Source organism: Muntiacus reevesi, chromosome 7 (assembly GCF_963930625.1).
Source record: "Muntiacus reevesi chromosome 7, mMunRee1.1, whole genome shotgun sequence".
Classification (NCBI taxonomy): Eukaryota; Metazoa; Chordata; class Mammalia; order Artiodactyla; family Cervidae; genus Muntiacus; species Muntiacus reevesi.
In genome coordinates, this window is record NC_089255.1 from 668300 (window position 1) to 689805 (window position 21506).

Genomic DNA, 21506 nt, shown 5'->3' on the forward strand with positions numbered 1-21506 from the left:
TGAAGTATGGTTGGCAGCAGTTCCTCTATCTCTTGGCCAATCCTGACTTGTACATTCTTCTCTCAATATTATAGGTAAGCCAAATAAACAATCACCCTGAAAGCTCCTCAAATGGCTAAGAAAACTTCTGTCCCAAACTATACTGTCATCTGAAATTCCACTTTTGAGTTTCATTCATTTAGCTAAAAATGTCGGTCTTGTTAAAATGCAAAACAAATGCAGCAACACAGAGTCAATCACACTTGAATCCCTTTTAAATTATTTAAACTCATGACAGATGAATATCAGATTTGTTTTTCCTTAGTGCAGTCTGGCCAGAGGAGGGAGTCATTCTGTGGTCATAGAAGTAGGATGAGAAAAACCCAAGTCAGTAAGATGAGTTTAGATGAGTCAGAACAAAGAAACTTATCTCACACTGTTGCCTATAGATGAAATAATACTAAAAGCATACATATTATCTGATTATTACCAGTACTCATACATAATGAAAGTGAGATCCACTGCTGTGAACTAGTTAAAAACTAATCATTGTCAGAGTCAAGGTTAGTTTCTAAGAGACTTGACTTTTAGTTTTGTGCTCCTTCTTTCAACTTTGATTACTTCTTTATAAATGCGAATCCTACTTCAAAGTAACCTAAACCTTATAAAATATTTTGGAAATTCAAAAGAACCTTAAAAGGAGTATCAACAAATTTCCTGCCTCTGTAATTTTCTATAGTATACATAAATAACTACTTAGGCTCCTTAAGAGTGATTCAATTTTCCAAACATGTAAACTATGATTAATTAAGTGTGAAGGTTTATGATTATGTAATTGGAATTTGGTTTAAAAATATTCTCCATCATTTTCATCAATACTAAATCAGCTAATTGAAATAATCATTGGGATCTACATCTATAGCAAAAAAGAAAAATCTGTATTGCTGCAAAAAAGAAAATATCTTTCCTCCTACTTCAAAAATGTATTCAATAAGGTAATTACTGCTAAATAAAAATTATACCATCTTCCATAATAGAGTGCTGAGGTCAACAGAGTCAAAATTAAGAATATCAGGCAATCCATTAGAGTTCTCGAGAGAAATGGGACCAATAGGGCATAAATATGTATATATGTGTGTTTATAACAATATATGTATATATTTATACACAAACACATTCATTATAGGGAATTAGCTCCCATGATTAGAGAGATGCAGAAGTCTCAGTATTTGCAGGGTGGTAAGTCAGAGCTGAAGACTCAAGCCTAAGTCCACAATTCTGAGAATCAGGAAAGCCAATGATGATGTTCCATTCTAAAAACTAGCAGGCTTGAGATCAGGAAGAGCTAATGTTTTAGTTCGAGTCTAAAGGCAGGAGCAAATTCAGTGTCCCAGTTCAAAGGACACAAGTTGGCAGAATTCCCTCTTCACAGGGGAAGGTCAGCTTTTCTGTTCTATTTAGGCATTCAGATGATTAAATGAGGCCCACTCACATTAGGGGGGGCAATCTGGTTTACTCGATATGCCGATTTAAATTTTAATCTCATCCAAAAACACTCTTAGCAAATACTTGGTGTCTTAATCCACTTGGGCTGCTGTAACAAAACACTATAAATTGGACAATTTATAAATAACAGAACTTTCTCAGAGTTCTGAAAGTTGTACATCAAAAGATCGGAGTGATAACATGGTTGGCTGCTGACTTTTTCTGGGTTGTAGACTTCTTATTGCATCCTCACATAGCAGGAAAAACAAGGGATCTCTGTGGGGCCTCTTTTATAAGAAAACTCATCTCATTCATAAGGGTTCACCTCTTGACTCTTAAGTCACTTCCTTACACCCTTAACTCTTGATACTATCATTCTTGTGGGTTGCCATTTCCTCCTTAGGGGAGCTTCCTGACCCAGGGATCAAACCTGTCCATCTTATGTCTCCTGCTCTGACAGGCGGGTTCTTTACCACTAGTGCCAGCTGGGGAGCCCCCTACGGTGCCTGGCATCTACATTAGTCAGGGAGCACTCTAAGGGAGCCCTCTGTGACATCCTAAAACAGTGGGGGCAGCAGGAACATTGTTCATAGTAGGGTGACTGAGTCAAAATTTTACGTAGTGAAATAGTCTACTGATAAATCCATTTTCATTTTGTGTTTTACTGCTCTGTACTCACAAAAACATATAAAAATGAGCTTCCCTACAGTCTCCAACCCTAACTCCCTTCTCTCCAGAAGCACAGTCAGCCCCACAGTTCTAGTTCTTAACTCTCCATGTGACAAGGTGCATAGTAGACAGGATCCTCTTCACACCTCTTTAAAGAAATCAGACCCAGGACCATGGACCATGACGCTGTCAGTTCTTACAGCGGCTCTTTCTGTGTGGAGACTGGGGACACTCCAGGTCTTCCCTGGTAGCTCAGAGGGTAAAGCATCTGCCTGCAGTGCAAGAGACTGAGCTCCATCCCTGGGTCCGGAAGACCCCCTGGAGAAGGGAACGGCAACCCACTCCAGTGCTACTGCCTGGGGAATTCCATGGCGGGAGGAGCCTGGCAGGCTCCAAGAGAACCTAAGGAGAGAAAGACAAATGGTAGTGTACTACAGAGAGCTCATATTCTCTTGCTTATCTTTTTCAGGAATTTTGTGTTGTCAAATACAGTCATCATTAAAATTTAAATGATATAAACTTACTGTGAAACTAATTTTATTAACAACAATACTAACGGATATTCAAAACTCATCACTTCCTAATTATTATACTGCATTTTATTATAATCTGTGCTCTTTCTTGAGGTTATTTACATGTCTTAAATTTGTATGGTGGAAATAATAAAAAAAATCTGTTCCCAACTCTGCCTTCACTGACATCATGTTGGTAACATGAAACTGACCACCATGGGAGCAGTCCCACTACAGAAATTGGCAAACACTACACTGTGGCTTCAGTTTCACAGTGAGTCCATTACGAAGCTGGCATATCACTTGGCTGACAGAGTGAGTGCCAAGGTCTAACAAGGATGATCTGACCCTAGCTATTGTGAGGTCACTGAGGATGAAGCAGAGGACAGTGGTTACAAATTGAACATGGCACCCATGTATGGAAGGATTTCTAAACGTGCTGTGTCTATGGAGTGGATTCTAAATCATGATATTCTGGAATCCCCTCCACCTTCAAAGGGATCATTCCTGGTCTGATCAAAAAGTATTGGCAGGCATGACCTTTGCAAATGAGGACCAAGTCTCTCTTCACTTTTTCTGGTATAGAAGAAGCCTCCGATCTCGTCTACAAAATAATGGAAGGGTTTCCCACTATTAGATGACACTGTACATTTGCCCAACTAGGTGGTTTGTGTCTGGATCCAAAATAAATGGTATTTATATGAAAAATCTGATATTACTTGTACCCCTACGATTGTGTAATGATTCATGTTTGTTATTGCATGGGGAAATGCCTTGTTAGTAAAAATTAAATGTGGCAGTAGGCAAATCTCATAGGGACACTGATTATAAATTGCATTTATTACTAAGTTTCATATAGGCCAAATATTTGAAATATTCATATTGTCTTAGAAAAAACAGGTGTGATTAATGTTTTAAATGTTTGCATCTGATTCCAGAAACTATGTTGCAGAGTTATAATTCCCCCTCTATCCCTCAGATTTTGTGAGACTAAGAAATGATTATACAAGTGACATTGGAAGGAGAATTGATGAAGTTGGTAGAAAGGTCCTACAACCTTTCTCAAGACCCCCCAAATCATGCTACCTTAAAGATACTCTAAGGATGGCTCAGATATTACAGTTAGTCAAATGCAGCTAATGAGTTAGTAAAATTAGGATATTAATGTTACTGGGAATTGGTTGATCCTCACTGATTAGTGAGTTAGTCATGAGAAAAACTGCCCTATCCATTGTATCCCAGGGGCTAGCCAAGGAAAGAAAACCATTTTACAAGCAAGATTAAAGGGAATTAAGTACAGAGAATTGGTTATACCAGTCATGGAAGAGCCATGAGACCAAATAAGGGATGTGTGCAATCCACAGATTATCACCAACAGAAGACTACTATTCTCTTAGGCTGGAGGTCAAAGGAAACAGGTGATATCACCAAGAGTCAAGACAGCATCTATGGTCACCTGGCTGACAGGCTTTTTAGGACCTGGAGTCAAAGAGTTGAAGACATTCCTGCCAGAGATGCCAGCAAGATCAAGATAGAGAAAAAGACTCTGGTTTCTCCCTTCCTCCTGCTCCTCAACTACATATCAAGGATTCTCATTAAATCTAATCATGTGAACAGTATGTGGCTTCTAGGGGTCAGCAGAGCAAGAAAGGGAGAGGGAATACATCTGAGGGGAAACAGGTACAGGAATAATAAATCTAGCAAATCCAAAATATGTATCTATATCTAGATGGATAGACAGATAAACACAGACTCCCCCCAACATCCATTAATGCTATGACAAGGTAAAGAAAAATAGGGTTTTTTTCCCCTTACCCAGGTATATTATCTAAAGGAGCACTTAATTAGTTACTGAATTAGAAGTTGGTACATTCTACTGCTATTTAGCGTCCTAAATGAGCACAAGATTGGCCAACTATCATGAGAGTCTATTACTGATCCAAGAGACTCTTTTTTTCCCATTATTCCGAAGCTCTCTATCTGTTCTCAAACTGGGAGAGGTACTATAAAACAGAAAATGAGACTGATCTGACAGTTAACCCACTCTTTTCACCTTGCCTTCTTTTAAATATGCTGAGAAAAGTAAAATGGTCAAAAGGAAAGGAGGAGGAGAGGCACAAGTATGCTCACAAACTAGGTGATGGATGGCTGAGAGCTGACTCTTTCTCAAGTGCTTTTATTGTCCCACGTGCTTACCCCTGCATCCCAGGAGACAGCTTGATGTAACACGCCAGTATTAGTGTCACTTCCTTGCCATATCCTCTTTTCCCCATCACAAAGATAAGAGTCCATCAGAAAATACATGTTTCCTAGGGTTACTTCTGTTTTACGCAGATCCTCTTTATGAAGCTATTCTTAGAGTCCTCTTCAGTATCATAAGCTTCAACTAAGAAAACTACCTTTCCTTCCTTTCTGAACATTGTTTCATGAGGAATGAGTCCTGTTACTTACAAAGATAGGCAGAGGTCTCTCAAAGCAGAAAAGTCATCTCTTTTGCTTGCTTTCCACGTGCCATCTAGGTACTACAGTTAAGAACTTCAAGCACACAAATTTGTTCTAGAGAACTGGCAACTCAAAAATACAAATAATCTTTATAGTATTCAAGTAACCCTTAAACTTTTTGAAAAATAACCTTGCTTTAAAAGTCAGAGTGCAAAAAAACTCAAAAGAGTTGGCACGTCCCTCCAAAAGATTCTCTAACGTTTAGCAAAACTGAATTCACACTAAATCTGTTTATGAGTAAAAGACAAGTCAACTTTAAAACCAATCATAGATGACAATGTTTCTTTTCAATGTGTCTGCTTTGGAGCCATATTTCTGCTAAACACTCAAAAATTTCTTCTTGAGTATTTAGTGATATATTAGAACCAGAAATAAGGGATGTTAGTGCTAGAAGGCAGTCAACGGTCTGTAATTTAATTCACATATTCCTTCTGCACCAGACTCTGTAAGATCACTGAGTCAGCTTAAGAACTTTGAAGCTGTAGAGTCCAGGGCAGGCCATTACAGTATGCCGATATCACTGTCCTCCTGCTCTGACATTCTCCACTGAGTGACAGGGGAAGGAGAAGGAAGCGCAGTCACCATCAACTGAGAGTGATGAGACTGGAATATTAAAATTCAGGCTTATCTGAGCTGACTGAATTGGCTGGCAGAATGTTCTCCAGTTAAAGGTGGGGAAAGGTTAATTCTGCACATGACACCGCTACTGCATTTATACAAGTCTCCTAGGACAACTGTTTGCCTTGAATTGTTTTCTTCCTTTATTTCAGTCAGACAGTTGTGTTGACTGATTTTTCTTTTTGATGTATGAAATGACTGTTTGACTGAATTTACCATTTGATTTCTACTAACGCACTGTAAAAACAATAGTCAACTTAGACTGGCAGGTATGAAAAATTCTACTGCAGAACCAGACAGAAATATTGCGTTCTATAGGTACATATGTCATATGCCCTGGGTTTTGGAAAATTGTTCCAATTTCAACTATTTTGCCCCATGTTTCAAAAGAGTGGGGCCACTGATTTAATAGTAAAAATAAGATTTGTGAAGTTCATATAAAAATAATTTTGTGTGAACCTGAGAATCACATAATGGGATCAGAAAAGAACTATTATGAGAAATTTTACTGTTTCTTACTTATCAAGAGGTGTTTCTATGTCAAACTTTTCAGTCTTCTTCTAGAAGATGTTTAGGAACAAAAGGTTTGAATATATTCATAGCAAATCCTTATTTATAGTTTTGTTTTCCCAATAATTATAGTTACTAAGATAGGACATGGAAAATGGCCTATCTCATGATTCTAAGCTCCTATTGAACATGTGGGAATTGGTAACATGAGTAGGAAAGTGAAGCAACTTTTGAGATTGTTACTGAGTAATGCTGATTTTATAATGAGTGCTTCCTTACATATCTGACTAATTTATCACGGTGCAGATGGCTGATTCCCATGCTTAGAAATGACAAAGGTCTTAAGAAATTCTCCATATTCCATTCATCAATCTGTGTTCTTCTTCAAAGCAAAATTAATCCCTTGACTATTAACATAGTAGCTTAATTATAATTTTTAATTTTAAAATTAACTGTGAGAATCGGAATTTCTGGTAGGAAAAAGTGATGGAAGATGGGACAAAATAAAATAAATCAAAGAATTCATAGAAAGCTAAAACAGAATTTTTCAATAGTAGGTAAGGACTTCTGCTTCCAACTATATCAGTTTACCTTAGGAAACCATACTAGAAAGGTCAGATAAATCATAAGCAACATTTGACTGTGAGCATTATAAAGCTAATGAGGTAGACATGACATAGAAAAATAAAATAGAAAAGAAACTCATAGAAGTAAGAACAGTATTCTGCACATGCTTTATCTAATCCAGTCATTTAGAAACTATTGATGAAAATCAAAAGCATGAGAAGCCAAATATGGCTCCTAAGAGGCAGAAAAGCCAGTAGATCTTAGGACAATATTGGAGGACTGAGGAGAGAGCAGGGTTGGACTTTAGAAATAACAAGGCAGCTAGAATTTTAAGGATCAAAATCCCAGAGATGGGAAAGATTCAGAGACTCGAGCTCAATTCAGCAACAGTGGTCCCTTGACGTTATCACATTTTCCACGTAGGTAGACAAGGCAAGATGTTAAGAAGTCAAACAAAAGCTAACTGAAGTCAAAACAAAGACTCAGGAGTCTTGTAATGCTGAGGAGATAAAACTGAGGTTCAGAACCCACCAAAGAATAGTGGCCCGGTGGAAAGCTAATGATATGAATTAGGACACTGGAGGTTTCTATATGTATCTGTGTCCACGTGAATGTGTGTTAGGAAGGTTGATGAAACAGCTACCTTGATGGAAACATCTATAAAGAAGGAAAATGAGTATGAAGCTTGTGCAATGACTGAAGATCAATAAGCTGATCTTTCCTTCTGCTCCTTACCTGGGAATAGGAAATTCTCTCTTGAAAAAAGGACAGTTGACCGTTCAACAATACAAGACTTAGAGACACCGACTCCCTATGCAGTCAAAAATTCACATATCACTTGATAGGCGGCCCTTCCTATCTATGGTTCTGCATCTGAGGATTCAACCAACCACGGATCATGCAGTGCTGCAGTTGTTGGGAAAAAATCCATATATAAGTGGATCTGTGCAATCTAAATCCAGGTTGTTCAAAGGTCAACTGGAATGTCATTATGATTCTCTACAACTTGTCATATCCCAAGTCTGGTGTTCATCAAAGAACCACCAAGACTCCCAAGAAAAGGAGAATTAGAATAAAAAACAGAATCAGAATCATGGATGACCTAGATATTAAAGTTCAAATATATTTTGATAAATATTACCAAGTTCAGGAAAATAGATGACAAGGTAGAGAATTTAACTAGACAACTAGAAACTGATTAAAGTTGAACTGACAGAATTCAAAATTAAACTCAGTAGTGGGCCGAACACAGGTGAAGAAAGATAAATGAACTGGAAGACAGAGTAGCAGTAAAAATAGGAAGACTAAACGTGGAAAACAAAAAGGATAAAAAAGTACAGAAAAGAGCATTTGAAACATATGGGCCACAGTAAACATTTTCATCATATGTTTACATTGGAGTCCAAAGGGAAAAGAAGAGAGAGATTCGGGCGAGAACAATATTTAGAAATAATAGCTGAGAGTTCTCAAAAACTAAAAAGAATATATCAAGCCATAAATTCAACAAGCACTAAAAAACGCAACAAGAGTAAATATAAAGAAACCATATCTAACACCACCAGAGTACAATTTACAAATAGCAAAGAAAAACAGAACACCTTAGAAGTAACCAGAGGAAAAACAACAGTTGACCTTTCAACAACGCATGAGATTAAGATTACTGCTTACTTCTCAACAAAAATGATTAATACTAGAAAATAATGGAACATGCTAAAGAAAATAACTGCTCACTGAGAATTCTAGAGGCAGAGAAAATGTTGTTTGGAAGATGAAATAAGGAAATCTGCAAACAAACAAAATTTAGAGAATATGTTCTCATCAGAACCAACTGAAAGGGAGACCCGCAGGCAGAAGGAAAATTATCATAGAGGAAAATAAGGACTTGACAAAGGAATTAAATAGAACAGAAAGGAAGCGTAAGTGAATAAATCTGAATAAAATCTAACTGCACATAAGAGTAATAATGAAATATATAAAAATTAGAATGCATTAAAACAAGAGGAAGAGGAAAAAGTAATAAAATAAATTTAAGGTCTCAGCACTGCTTGAGAAGCAGTAAAAGAGCTAATAAGTCACGGTGCATGTGTAACTGCTACCTATATAAGCATTGTGAGCTAATAAAGGGAAAATGGAGTTTGATGAATTTAAAAGGAAGAGCCAGAGGAACATAAAAAGGAAGGACAAGCAGAAAACAAGGAGTAAAAGGTCTATAAGAAGATACGTTAACTGTAAATAGTCACATTAAAGGGCAGAGATTTTTTGAAACAAACAAAAATCTTAATTCTATGCCCCTTACAAGACACCATAGTCAGACTGCAAGTTAAAGGATGCAAAACTTATGTCATAAAAACAATAAGCAAAACTGAAAAAAAAATAATGGGAGATTTGAAAGCAAAAAGTATCACTGGAGATAAGACAGGATAATAAAACCAACCATTACTTTACAAGGAACATGTCATAAAACTAAACTTCGAGGCAATATATGAAGGGAAATTCTGAAAACTAACTAGAAATAAAATCTAAATTACCTAGATCAATAATTCAGAACAACAACAAATCAGTAAACTACAGAAGATCTGAATACCATTGTTAAAGTCTTTGGCCTATACACCCCGAGGAAACCAGAATTGAAAGAGACATATGTACCCCAACATTCACTGCAGCACTATTTACAAAGCTAGACAAGGAAGCAACCTAGATGTCCACCAGCAGATGAATGGATAGGAAAGTTGTGCTATATGCACACAATGAAATATTACTCAGCTATAAAAAGGAATGCATCTGAGTCAGTTCTAATGAGGTGGATGAACCTGGAGCCTATTATACAGAGTGAAGTAAGCCAGAAATAGAAAGACAAATACTCTATATTAATGCATATAGAGAGAACTTAGAAAGATGGTACCAACAATCCTACATGCATGGCAGCAAAGATGACACAGATGTAAAGAACAGACTTTTGGACTCAGGGGGAAAAGATGAGAGTGGGATGATTTGAGAGAAGAGCATTGAAACATGTACATTACCATATGTAAAATAGATGACCTGTGCAAATTTGATGCATGAACCAGGGCACCTAAAGTCGGTGCTCTGAGAAAACCCAGAGGAATACAGTGGGGTGGGAAATGGGAGAGGAGGTTCAGAATTGGGGGGGACACATGTATACCTGTGGCCATTTCATGTTGACCTATGGCAAAAACCATCACAATATCCTTAATGTAACTATATCCAATTAAAATAAATTAATTGAAAAACTCTTTGGCCTACATTTGCATAAAACACTGCATTAACAAGAATGAAATGCACATTTACATACAAATTTTGAGGTGTACATGGCACATTTTTAAGTTGACTGAATGCTGGGTATAAAACAAGACTCAGAATAATCAAGAAATTTTAAAATGTATAACCAATATTTTATCAAATATTTGGACATTAAAAACACACTTCTGGATTTCCATGGTGGTCCAGTGACTAAGACTCCATACTCCCAATGCAGGGAGCCTGAATTCCATCTCGAGTCAGGGAACTGGTTCCCACAAACAAAGAGTTTTCATGCCACAACTAAACGACCTTGCATGCTACAATGAAGACTGAAGATCCTGAAAGCCACAACTAAGACCAGGTGCAGCTGAATAAACAAATTAAATTAAAAAAAAAAAAACCAAAACATACTTCTGATAAATATGGATGTCAAAGATAAAGTCATAATAGGAATTAGAATTTCATTAATTGAATGATAATGAAACACTGACCTAGAGCCAGACATCCTGGAATATGAAATCAGGTGGGCCTTAGTAAGCATCACTACGAACAAGGCTAGTGGAGGTGATGGAATTCAAGTTGAGCTATTTCAAATCCTGAAAGATGATGCTGTAAAAGTGCTGCACTCAATATGTCAGCAAATTTGGAAAACTCAGCAGTGGCCACAGGACTGGAAAAGGTCAGTTTTCATTCCAATCCCAAAGAATGCTCAAACTACCGCACAATTGCACTCATCTCACACACTAGTAAAGTAATGCTCAAAGTTCTCCAAACCAGGCTTCAGCAATACCTGATCCGTGAACTTCCAGATGCTCAAGCTGGTTTGAGAAAAGGCAGAGGAGCCAGAGATCAAATTGCCAACATCCGCTGGATCATCGAAAAAGCAAGAGAGGTCCAGAAAAGCATCTATTTCTGCTTTATTGACTATGCCAAAGCCTTTGACTGTGTGGATCACAATAAACTGTATGCAGGTCAGGAAGCAACAGTTAGAATTGAACATGGAACAACAGACTGGTTCCAGAATTAGGAAAAGGAGTACGTCAAGGTTGTCTATTGTCACCCTGCTCATTTAACTTACATGCAGTGTACATCATGAGAAACGCTGGGCTGGAGAAAGCACAAGCTGAAATCAAGACGGCCTGGAGAAATATCAATAACCTCAGATATGCAGATGACACCACCCTTATGGCAGAAAGTGAAGAAGAACTAAAGAGCCTCTGGATAAAAGTGAAAGAGGAGAGTGAAAAAGTTGGCTTAAAGCTCAACATTCAGAAAACGAAGATCATGGCATCTGGTCCCATCACTTCATGGCAAATAGATGGGGAAACAGTGGAAACAGTGGCTGACTTTATTTTTCTGGGCTCCAAAATCACTGCAGGTGGTGACTGCAGCCATGAAATTAAAAGACACTTACTCCTTGGAAGGAAAGTTATGGCCAACCCAGGCAGCGTATTAAAAAGTAGAGACATTACTTTGGCCACAAAGGTCCGTCTAGTCAAGGTTATGGTTTTTCCAGTGGTCATGTATGGAAGTGAGAGTTGGACTATAAAGTTGAGCACCAAAGAATTGATGCTTTTGAACTGTGGTGTTGGAGAGGACTCTTGAGAGTCCCTTGGACTGCAAGGAGCTCCAACCAGTCCATCCTAAACGACACCAGTCCTGGGTGTTCATTGGAAGGACTGATGTTGAAGCTGAAACTCCAATACTTTGGCCACCTGATGTGAAGAACTGACTCATTTGAAAAGACCCTGATGCTGGGAAAGATTGAGGGCAGGAGGAGAAGGGGACGATGGAGGATGAGACAGTTGGATGGCATCACCAACACAACAGATATGGGTTGGGGTGGACTCTGGGACTTGGTGATGGACAGGGAGGCCTTGCATGCTGCAGTTCATGGGGTCGCAAAGAGTCAGATATGACTGAGCATCTGAACTGAACTGAATGAAAATATACTGTAGCAAAACCTGTGGGCTGCAGATAAAGCTGTGGTCACATAGACGCTTAAGTATTAGAATTATATAATATATGTAATCATATACGTGTGTGTGTGTTGTGTAAATGGAAAAAGAATAAAGCTTCCAAAAGATACCCTATTACCTTGAGGTAGACAACTACTGAACTATACCTAATAGTGGAGGCAGGGCAGACTTCAGAACTTCAGGAGACCAGCAGAAGGCAGCATTTGGAAACAGGAGTAGCTTCCAAATTAGGCAGTTTGAGAGCACAGTGAACGCCAATGTCAGAAGCAGTCTCCAGGAAAAAGCATTTAATGTATAAAGTGGTGGAGAAACTAAAATATATTTAAGATTTGACACTCTAATTCCTTTTAAGGATGATTTATGTTTCTAGGGAAAAAATAAGAAGTACTTGATGTAGAAGGTGAATAACTTTATAATTTCCAGGAGAATCTTGGTACCAGGATGACACAATGAAGAACTTGGGAGTCCCCTGACTAATCTAGCAGCGAGAAAATGAAAACAGAGATGAGAGAGAGAAATAGAAAGACATATTTGTGCAATTGGGCACTGCTGCACTTTAAAGTCTAGGTATGCACTCCAAATCATAAACAAATGCCACCATGTTCAGAGCTAACCCTGAGACAGTGATTAGTGTCTAAGAGATTAATTAGGGACAACTCTTGGCATCAACAACGTATGGAAGAAAAGGACATCAGATTGGGCAAAGGTAGAAGTAAAGTTGTGTTGCAGCCTCAGGAAACCTCAGGTGACCCTTTGGGGGAGAGTTCTTAAAATGAGATGACCCCTTCAGGGGGATGTCCCAATTCAGGAGGATGTCTTAACTTTTATATTCTTACACCTGTCATTGGATGAAGGGCATTGTACGAAGGGGTGATGTGACCCTGGGCTAAGTGGCTCCCTTTAGCTGAGATTGGCTGTCTGCAGCATTTCCAGGGCTGGGGCAAAAGCTCTAGAATCTGAAAATTGTTCAACTTTCCTTGTCTGGGTTGCCAAAGTAAAAAATACAGGCAGGGTATATTACAAATAGTTCTTTAGCCTGGAGAAGAGGTCTTGAAGCTGTGAGCCACTCACTGGGAAGCAGCAGGACATGAAGGATTCTTGAACAGATCGGAAGCTACTGGAAGGCCTTTCAGGAGTTCAATCCCATAATAAATACTGTACCTTCAGTGTAACTTTGCCCTCTCTGCCAGTCTTCCTCAGTTCCCATGTGGGCCCTTTTGGACTTGAACTTGGTGTTCCCAGAACTTGAGCTGGAGACTTCCATGAAGTCTGCTTTCCATCTACTGGCTCAGCTTTCTTGCTCTCTCTGCTCCAGGCTAGTCTCTTCAAACTGCCTTTTCCATTTCTGGCAATAATACCCCTCTCTAGACCTAACTAATGCTTTTCTGGGGCAAAAGGAAGAGAATTAATAAGGGTAACTTTTATTTCTAGGAGGGAAGTTACCATATTCCTTCAGAGTATTCATCTCCTTGATTATTTAACTTTTACTCTAGATTACTCATGGGTATTTCTGCTCCCCTACCTTCAACCCAAGGAGGTTTTAGAACATTGTCCTCTCTCAGCATCAAGTCTCTCTCCATCCTCCCTCTCTCTCTCTAAGACCCACCTTTATCCACACACTCACAGGCTTTCTGGACCTCCGAGGAAGATAAGCACTTCACAGAATCTCTGCTACAGGACCAAACATACTGAAATGACTTTTTATGAAGATATTGAAGCAACAGAAAAAGAATACATGAGGATTGTTTCTCCTGAGGGTTCAATTATTTAGAGGGCCTTTATCACACTTCGATTGATAAATCTAACCTTTCCTTTCTTGACTACAGTTGATCACACTGTGATGAAAACAAGGTAGAAAATGGAAAAATAACACTTGGATTTTAATGAAATAATAAAAATGCAGGGCCTATCTTTGACTTTTGCCAAGAGAGAAAAGAGTTCACATTTCGACTATGTGGTGGCAGGAGTCCCTTTTAAAACAGGGCCAGTCTGCATGATGCATTGAAAAATCAACCTTTTCAAATATAGCCATAACCCCTCAAGATTGTTTCATTTCTTGGGGCCAGGCAAACCAAACTTCGGGTTTGGTTTGAGTGGTGCCCTGTATACTAAAGTGATAAACATAATCTGGAAGCACAGCACAGGCTAAAAATATGGAGCTGGCAGCCTTTGATTGAAATTGAAATATTTTTCTGCTTTTAATTCACTGCATAAAATTTTAACTGTCCAAATTCAATCAGGTAGGTCGTCCTAATGATCATGAGCTTCAACCCTGCTAACAACTAAGCCTGCACTGTTAAACTCTACTTTATCTGTTCCAGAAACCTCCTGGGTTTCTTTAATGCCTCTGTTATTACTTGCTTTGCATCATTCTGCGTTTCTTTAAAAACACAGCTGTGTGACCTCTGGAAGTTTTATTACTTCCTTGAGACTTGGTTGCCTCCTCTATGAATATCTGGGTATATATTTAGTATTGCTCAATAGAATTTTTTATGATAATGAAAATGTTTTGTATCTGTACTAGCCAATGCAGTATTCACTAGCCACATGTAGCTAATAAACATCTTTAAAATATGGCAAATCCAACTGAGAAACTGCAGTTTTAATTTTAAAATTTGTTTAAATACAAATAACCTCATGTAGGTAGCATCTACTGACAGTATAAATCTATGTAATATTTTAAGGATATTCTCCACTCTAAAACTCTACCATTCATTAGCTCAACCTAAATATTTCTGCCCTTTGACAAGCAGAAAATAATTTATGCCGCCCTTGAAATTATTTTTCAAGACCTTTGTCAGTTTGGGGACATCATATTCTTAAAAGTGACTTTGCTTTGTGAAACTTTAATAACGTTGACGTTTCCTGCCCTTGGAAGCACCTCTGTTATTATGGGAAATGTTGTGGACGAACAAGGACCATTTCAAGAGATGTGGGAAAACTCCTTCTGGACTTAATTTCATGATGAGGATGCTCAGAATGTCAAAATGCTAAATTGCTTATAGTAAGAACCATACCTCTTTCACACTATTTTCTGCATGTAGCTGGAAAATGTTTAAAATATTTTAAAATAACTGCACATCTATTTCTGAAGCTGATTTGGCTGTTCAAGGCTTACTAGAACTTTATCCATCTCACTATTTCACTCAGTAAACAAATGCAGTTGTTACATATGTGTCTGTGTTCCCTTCTAGATTATGTGTTTATGAAGTTAGAAACTAGATTTATGTCACAGCCCTTATGTATAGCACAATATTCATTGCTAATTCAGATCGTATTTTAAGATGAGACAAAAGTTAACATTTTTAATGTAGTCACAAATATCTAGCAAACCAATCAGAAAAAAAAAAAACAATTTTTTTAATTGGTCAAGAACAAAAAGAGAAATACTTCATGCAAAATCATATCTCTAATAACTACCACTGGAATTAGAACACACACATGCTAAAATTATTTTAAAATATCTTATCAAAGACTTTAAGGCTGTACCTAAAAAGATTATATCAGAAGTGAACATAATCACGTTGTCTGACCAGCGTGAATCACGCAAGGCATATTATATATAAAATAAACAATAAGAACCCACTGTATCGCACAGAGAACTTACTCAATACCTTGTAATAAACGGTAATGGAAAAGAATACACACACACACACACACACACACACACACAACTGAATTACTTACCTGTACAGCTGACATACAACACTGTAAATCAACGACACTTCAATTTTTTTAAATAAGTGTAAAAGGTCGTATAGCTTCATAAACTCACCTCTGGTACCCAAGGGACTACCTGAAACAACAGCAGCTACAACTTTCCTGGAGACAGGACATGGCCAGCAAACTGGGCTGTTACACTCGGTAATAGTCATACCTGTAAAAAATATACAGGCTCATTAACACATAGGAATTCCTCATTTTTCTGGCAGTATTAGGCAATGAGGTATGCATATGAGAATTTTTTAAATGACAAATTTAAGAAGAGTATTTTAACCTTCACTCATTAATTTTTTCTAAAATTAAGAAATGTATTCATCAGTGTATTTAATGTTTCCTTGATGACTTGGGGTCATCAGTTCAATCAACGTTTGCATGAATAATACAAATGGAAGCAAGACAAGCACTCACACTGAAACTGAAGATGACATAATGTTCTATCAACTGGAATAACTGATGAAGGAGTAAGAAAAAAAAGACAAAAATGAAAACAAACCATGATCAAGAAACAGTCACGTTCTGACTTCTTCTATTTAGTTTCAAAAAGTGAATTGAAAGTGCTCCGTTGTGTCCGACTCTTTGTGACCCCATGGACTGTAGCCCACCAGGCTCCTCTGTCCATGGAATTCTCCAGGCCAGAATATTGGAGTGGGTAGTCGTTCCCTTCTCCAGGGGATCTTTCCAACCCAGGGATCGAACCCAGGACTTCTGCATTGCAGGTGGATTCTTTCCTGTCTCAACCACCAGGGAAGCCATTTCAAAAAGAGACCACAAATCCCAGTGGTATCTCCAACATTATTAGCTGTCTTTATCCCTTGTTTCCATTTTCCTTTCCTTTTTCTTCTACCCTAGAGGGGTTCCAGGAAATGTTTATAGCTGCTCTCAAGACAAATTCTAATACCTGCTTCTTCTCAAAATTTCACAATGTGTCCAGGAGATAAACAGTGTGGAGGTCAAATACAATTCACCACAGGGAGATCTGTGGTGAAAATAACATCAGAAACTAGCTCCTAAACATGCAAAGAGCAGAGTATGGTGTCAGGCACTAATTTCCTTCCAAATACCTCTCCATTTCTAAACGATGTCTTTATTTATTTACCAAGATCCCTTTTTATTGGTTCCCTCTTCCAGACTGCTTCACTTCACCTGTCCTCACATTAAATACATTCACACTCTTTTTGATTCCAGTTATTTGCTCATTAAGTAATCATAGAACACACACATGCTAAAATTATTTTAAAATATCTTATCAAAGACTTTAAGGCTGTACCTAAAAAGATTATATCAGAAGTGAACATAATCATGTAGTCTGACCAGCGTGAATCACGCAAGGCATATTATATATAAAATAAACAATAAGAACCCACTGTATCGCACAGAGAACTTTGGAATTAAATACTGAGTAAAATTAAAATACTGGAATCACTTGGAGGGTTTAAGCACTTCCACCAATGAATACTGGGTGTGGAATTCAAGAGGCTGCACTTGACTTGGCCTTGTCCAAGTTCTTTCTTAAGAAGTATGTAAGATAAACCTAAACTCAGAGTTATTCAGATTGGACTGCTTTCTCAGGTGGACTAGAATTCACTGCTCATTCCACCCACTCTGAGGTCAGTGGCACTTTTCGGAGATGTTGTGGCCTCCTCTGCCCACTGCGGAGGCTCAGTTCCCCCTGGGCCCACTCTCTGTCTCAAATCCCACACTGAGGCCAGATGCCAGCCTTCCCAGAACATTAGTGGTCTCCTTTCAGTGTTTGAACTGCTCAGACTGAGTCCCCGTGGACTCTTTCTCAGCTTGAAACCTGATCTTCAACCCCTTTACCTGACCTGGATGGTCACCTTCCTACTCTAGGCTTCAGCTGCTTTAGCTGTAAAATGATATATCTCTTCTTAGTTCCATGGAGTCGCAAAGAGACCGACACAACTTAGCAACTGAACAATGACGACATGATATTCTTTATGATACCCTGTATCGCAGGACCTGTTTCTACGGCTCCTGATGCCAGCTTCTTTCACAATCATATCTTGTTCATCTCTGAAAGTGGAATCCAAATCAATCATTTCCAGGCAGCTTTCAAATCTAGAATCATTCCCTGAACTTTCAAAGCAGGTTCTCTTAATCCCTTTCTCCTAGGATGGCAGGCACTTCATACTCTGTCTTCTCTCCTGAGGATTCACAACTCCTCCAAGATCAAGATGCTGCTCAACCAATTCTCAGGTCACACTCTGCACAGCGCTTGGTGTATGGCAAACAGCCAATAAAGATTTGAAAACGAATTAAATCGAAATGAATGACTCACGGTTGCTGACAACTTTAATTGTTCTCCCTTCCTGGGGAGAACAGTTGGAAGAATCCCCAGTCTCTCTTGTGGCCACAGAAATGGACTGTGGCCAAAACAGCAGCAGAGAAACTGACCTGGATCCTTCCAGAGCTGGCTCATCAGAAACTTCCATATGCATTTCTCCATATTCTTGACCCCTTCTGCTGATGGATGCAGATGGGGATGAGGTCTAAGGGAAGGGAGACGGTATAGGATGGGAGGAGTCTGGGTTCCTGAATGACCATCTGAAGGAGTGCAGTCTCCCCAAAGTGAATACCCACCCAGGGCTGTGATGTGGGAACCATAGTGCTGTGCTGCTGAAATTTGGGGAGTTGTGTGGTAATTTAGCATAAACCATTATACGCACAATTATGCTAATTATACGATCCACTTAAATGGCCCTCAATCTAGTACATTTAAAATGACAGACATCAATTTGTGTTATTGACACTTTTACCCTCCAATTTAACCCTGCTCTTCTGAATCAGTCATTTGACCTCAGAGAATATCAATTCCTCAACAGATTTTACTCTGAGATTCATACACACTGCAATCAGAATTACAATATTTGAAAAATAATGTTGAGAAAGTACTTTCCAGAGAAAACTTCAGTAACTTTTAATTCCTTGATCCTGCTTTGAAAACACAGCATAGTAAACTACTTGCAGTTTATCCATATTTATTGCTAATTAACAAAGTATTTTAGTTGGGATTAATTTTTAACAAATAAATAGCAGGTTTCTTGTCCACATCACAGCTGAATGACTAAATTCTCTCTCTGGAAGATTTCTTGACTGACCTTTATTTGTACTCAGTCAACTGATCTGGGTCAAATACCAGATATTAAAAATCTTCAGCATGTTCTTTTTCTTTCATTACTTTTCATCCAATAAGCATTTGACCACGTGGATTTTTCTCTGGTCTGGAGTATTTTTACTAACAAGCTACATGATGTTGCAAAAGACCTTAAGGCCCAAATGCTGGTATCTAATGAGTCTGTTCCTTTGAAGAGACTGATTTACTTTTGCTCCAACTTTTGGAAAACTTGCCCCAAAAAGCTCCACCACCCTCCTATTCTGCCCACTTCATCCATTAGAGAAGACGATTTTCTCAGTGTTACTTCCAAGGTACAGGCAGATGAACGCTTATACAACGGATTCAGTTACCTGCCTGGGAACTGAAAGGACCTTTCCCATTCAAATATCCTGGTTAGGAACCACGTTTTTTAATTTCTCTGGGAATTAAGAAACAGCAAGGAACGAGGGTACGTGGTTGATAAATGAACGTCAGTTCTTCTGAAAATCACTCTGTCTCCTCCCGTTCCTCTTGGTGTTCAAGGTAGGGAAAGAACCCTGGTCATCACCATGTGGTTATCGCTCTCCTTCTCTTCGAAGAGACAAGCCGTTTCATTGAGGACACTAATTCACCAAACTCAAGGCTCGAATTCCTTTTATGTACCCGATGCCTATCTTTATAGTATATGCCATTATCTTCAACAGTGAAATGATATGCTTTATTCCTCATTACAGAGACCAAAGTGCTATAGCAAAAGTCACTCCTGAGAGTTTTACGTGGAAATTTACTGACTCAAGAACAAATTTCTGTAGAAAAAGACAACCCATCTCTGTGTTACAAAGCATTGTTCCTTGCATCAACCACCAGTGTTAACTACAATCTATTATGATTTGAAGCATGCTAAATAAGCAGATTGTACTAAAAAAGAAAAGCACATAAAAAACCCACAGAACAAAACCCAAACTATTCTCAATAAAAGTATCCATTTGCTGGAGCCAATCTGAGATTTAACCAGGATTAGATACTTTAAACTGCAACACTGCATACCAGAACACCATGAAATAAACATTTCTCCTGATTTGGATACCATCTCCTCCTGATGCAAACTCTACCCCGACCCAAAGAAATCCAAAAATCCCAAAACCAGCCAACCAACAACAAAAAATAACCAAAGACCCAAAACCAAACAAAAAACCAAAGAAACCACGCCCATTACTATAACTAAAATTCTCAAATATTTGAGCGTCTATGGTAACTGCTCAAAGAAGTATTTTTTAAATGCTCATTTAACTTAGGAGCTTCCCTAGTAGCTCAGTTGCTAAAGAATCTGCCTACAATGCCAGAGACTCGGCTTCGATTCCTGGGTTGGGAAGATCTCCTGGAGAAGCAAATGGCAACGCACTCAAGTATTCCTGCCTGGAGAATTCCACGGACAGAGGAGCCTGAAGGGCTACAGTCAGTCCACGGTGTCCCAAGAGTTGGGACATGACTTAGCGACAATACTGTCACCATTTAAGAGCAGTGCAGCTCCGCCAAAAGTCGCCAAAAGTCGTTAGGCTTGAAAAGCCTAACGGAATCAAGAAAAACTCTTCACCATACCCCAAAACATACAAAGGCGGGAATAGTTTTATTTCAAACTTTGCTTAGATGTTAGTATGTCACAAACTGCCCTCCAAGACGCGCTCTTAGAGTCAGTGACCGTCAATAAAGCCTGAAAACGCTGAAAGTGAACGTTAATAACCTTTTGTAGCCTATCCTCCAGAAGGCTTTAGCAAAGAGCACGGAGTCCCACCTGAACACCCGCTGTTGGCGGCCAGCGAACAGGATCCCGAGCTGGGCGCCCCCATCACCGGCGCGCATCCGGGAGCAGAGACCTCTTCACACCCGCGGACCCAACGCGCCCGACGCGCACCCCGCGGCCCCGACTTCGGGCTCCTCGGAGGCACCTCCCCTTCCCGAACCCGCGAGCCCGCGGCGACCGGGTCCAGGCGGCGCCCACAGACCCAGAGGCCGCCCCCCGCGGTCGAGGGGCGCCGAGTTAGGGAGGGCTGCGAGCGCGCGGGGCGCCCACAGTTCCACGACCGTCTTGGGCCCCGGCCCGGGGTCCTCACCCTGCGGCCGGTGGCGGCGACCCCGGACCCGAGGACCCAGCGAGGCTCGCGCTCCCCGAGGCTGGAGGAGTCGGGGGCCGCTGGCCGTTGGGCAGGCGGGGGCGCGCGGTGAGGGGCTGCGGATAGAGCTGCACTTACTCGTGTCTGCGCTGCTCCCCGGTCCGGGGCCTTTCGCAGTGGGGACCGACCCAGTCTCCACCTTCCCTCCCCTCAGGAGCGGTCCGGGAGCTCTGGCGTCCCTGTGCCTCCGCCCACTCGCCTGTGGCCGCTCGCGCCTGCGCACTCGCACCTGCAGCCTCTCGCGCCTGCGCACTCGCTCCAGGCCCAGTGGGGGCGGGGAGGGGCGTTTGTCAGCCCCAGGACTCCTGGCTGGAAAATCCTGACTTTACATTTCCTTAGAGTGTTGGACTTGATATCAGTTGTTTAAAAAAATAAATGTCAAGTTTTCTTATCCTAATCATCATTTCATGACTATAGA

The 21506-nt window shown here is 39.7% G+C and overlaps 1 long non-coding RNA gene across 1 annotated transcript; it reads right to left on the bottom strand.

Annotated features, from left to right (window-relative positions):
- Positions 1 to 2262: 2262 nt before the first annotated feature.
- Positions 2263 to 21289, bottom strand: LOC136172404 (uncharacterized). Its single transcript, XR_010664021.1, has 3 exons — positions 21167 to 21289; positions 15858 to 15959; positions 2263 to 2535 (listed from the first exon to the last, which is right to left on the bottom strand). It is a non-coding gene; the product is annotated as an uncharacterized lncRNA (long non-coding RNA).
- Between the last annotated feature and the right edge of the window lie 217 nt (positions 21290 to 21506).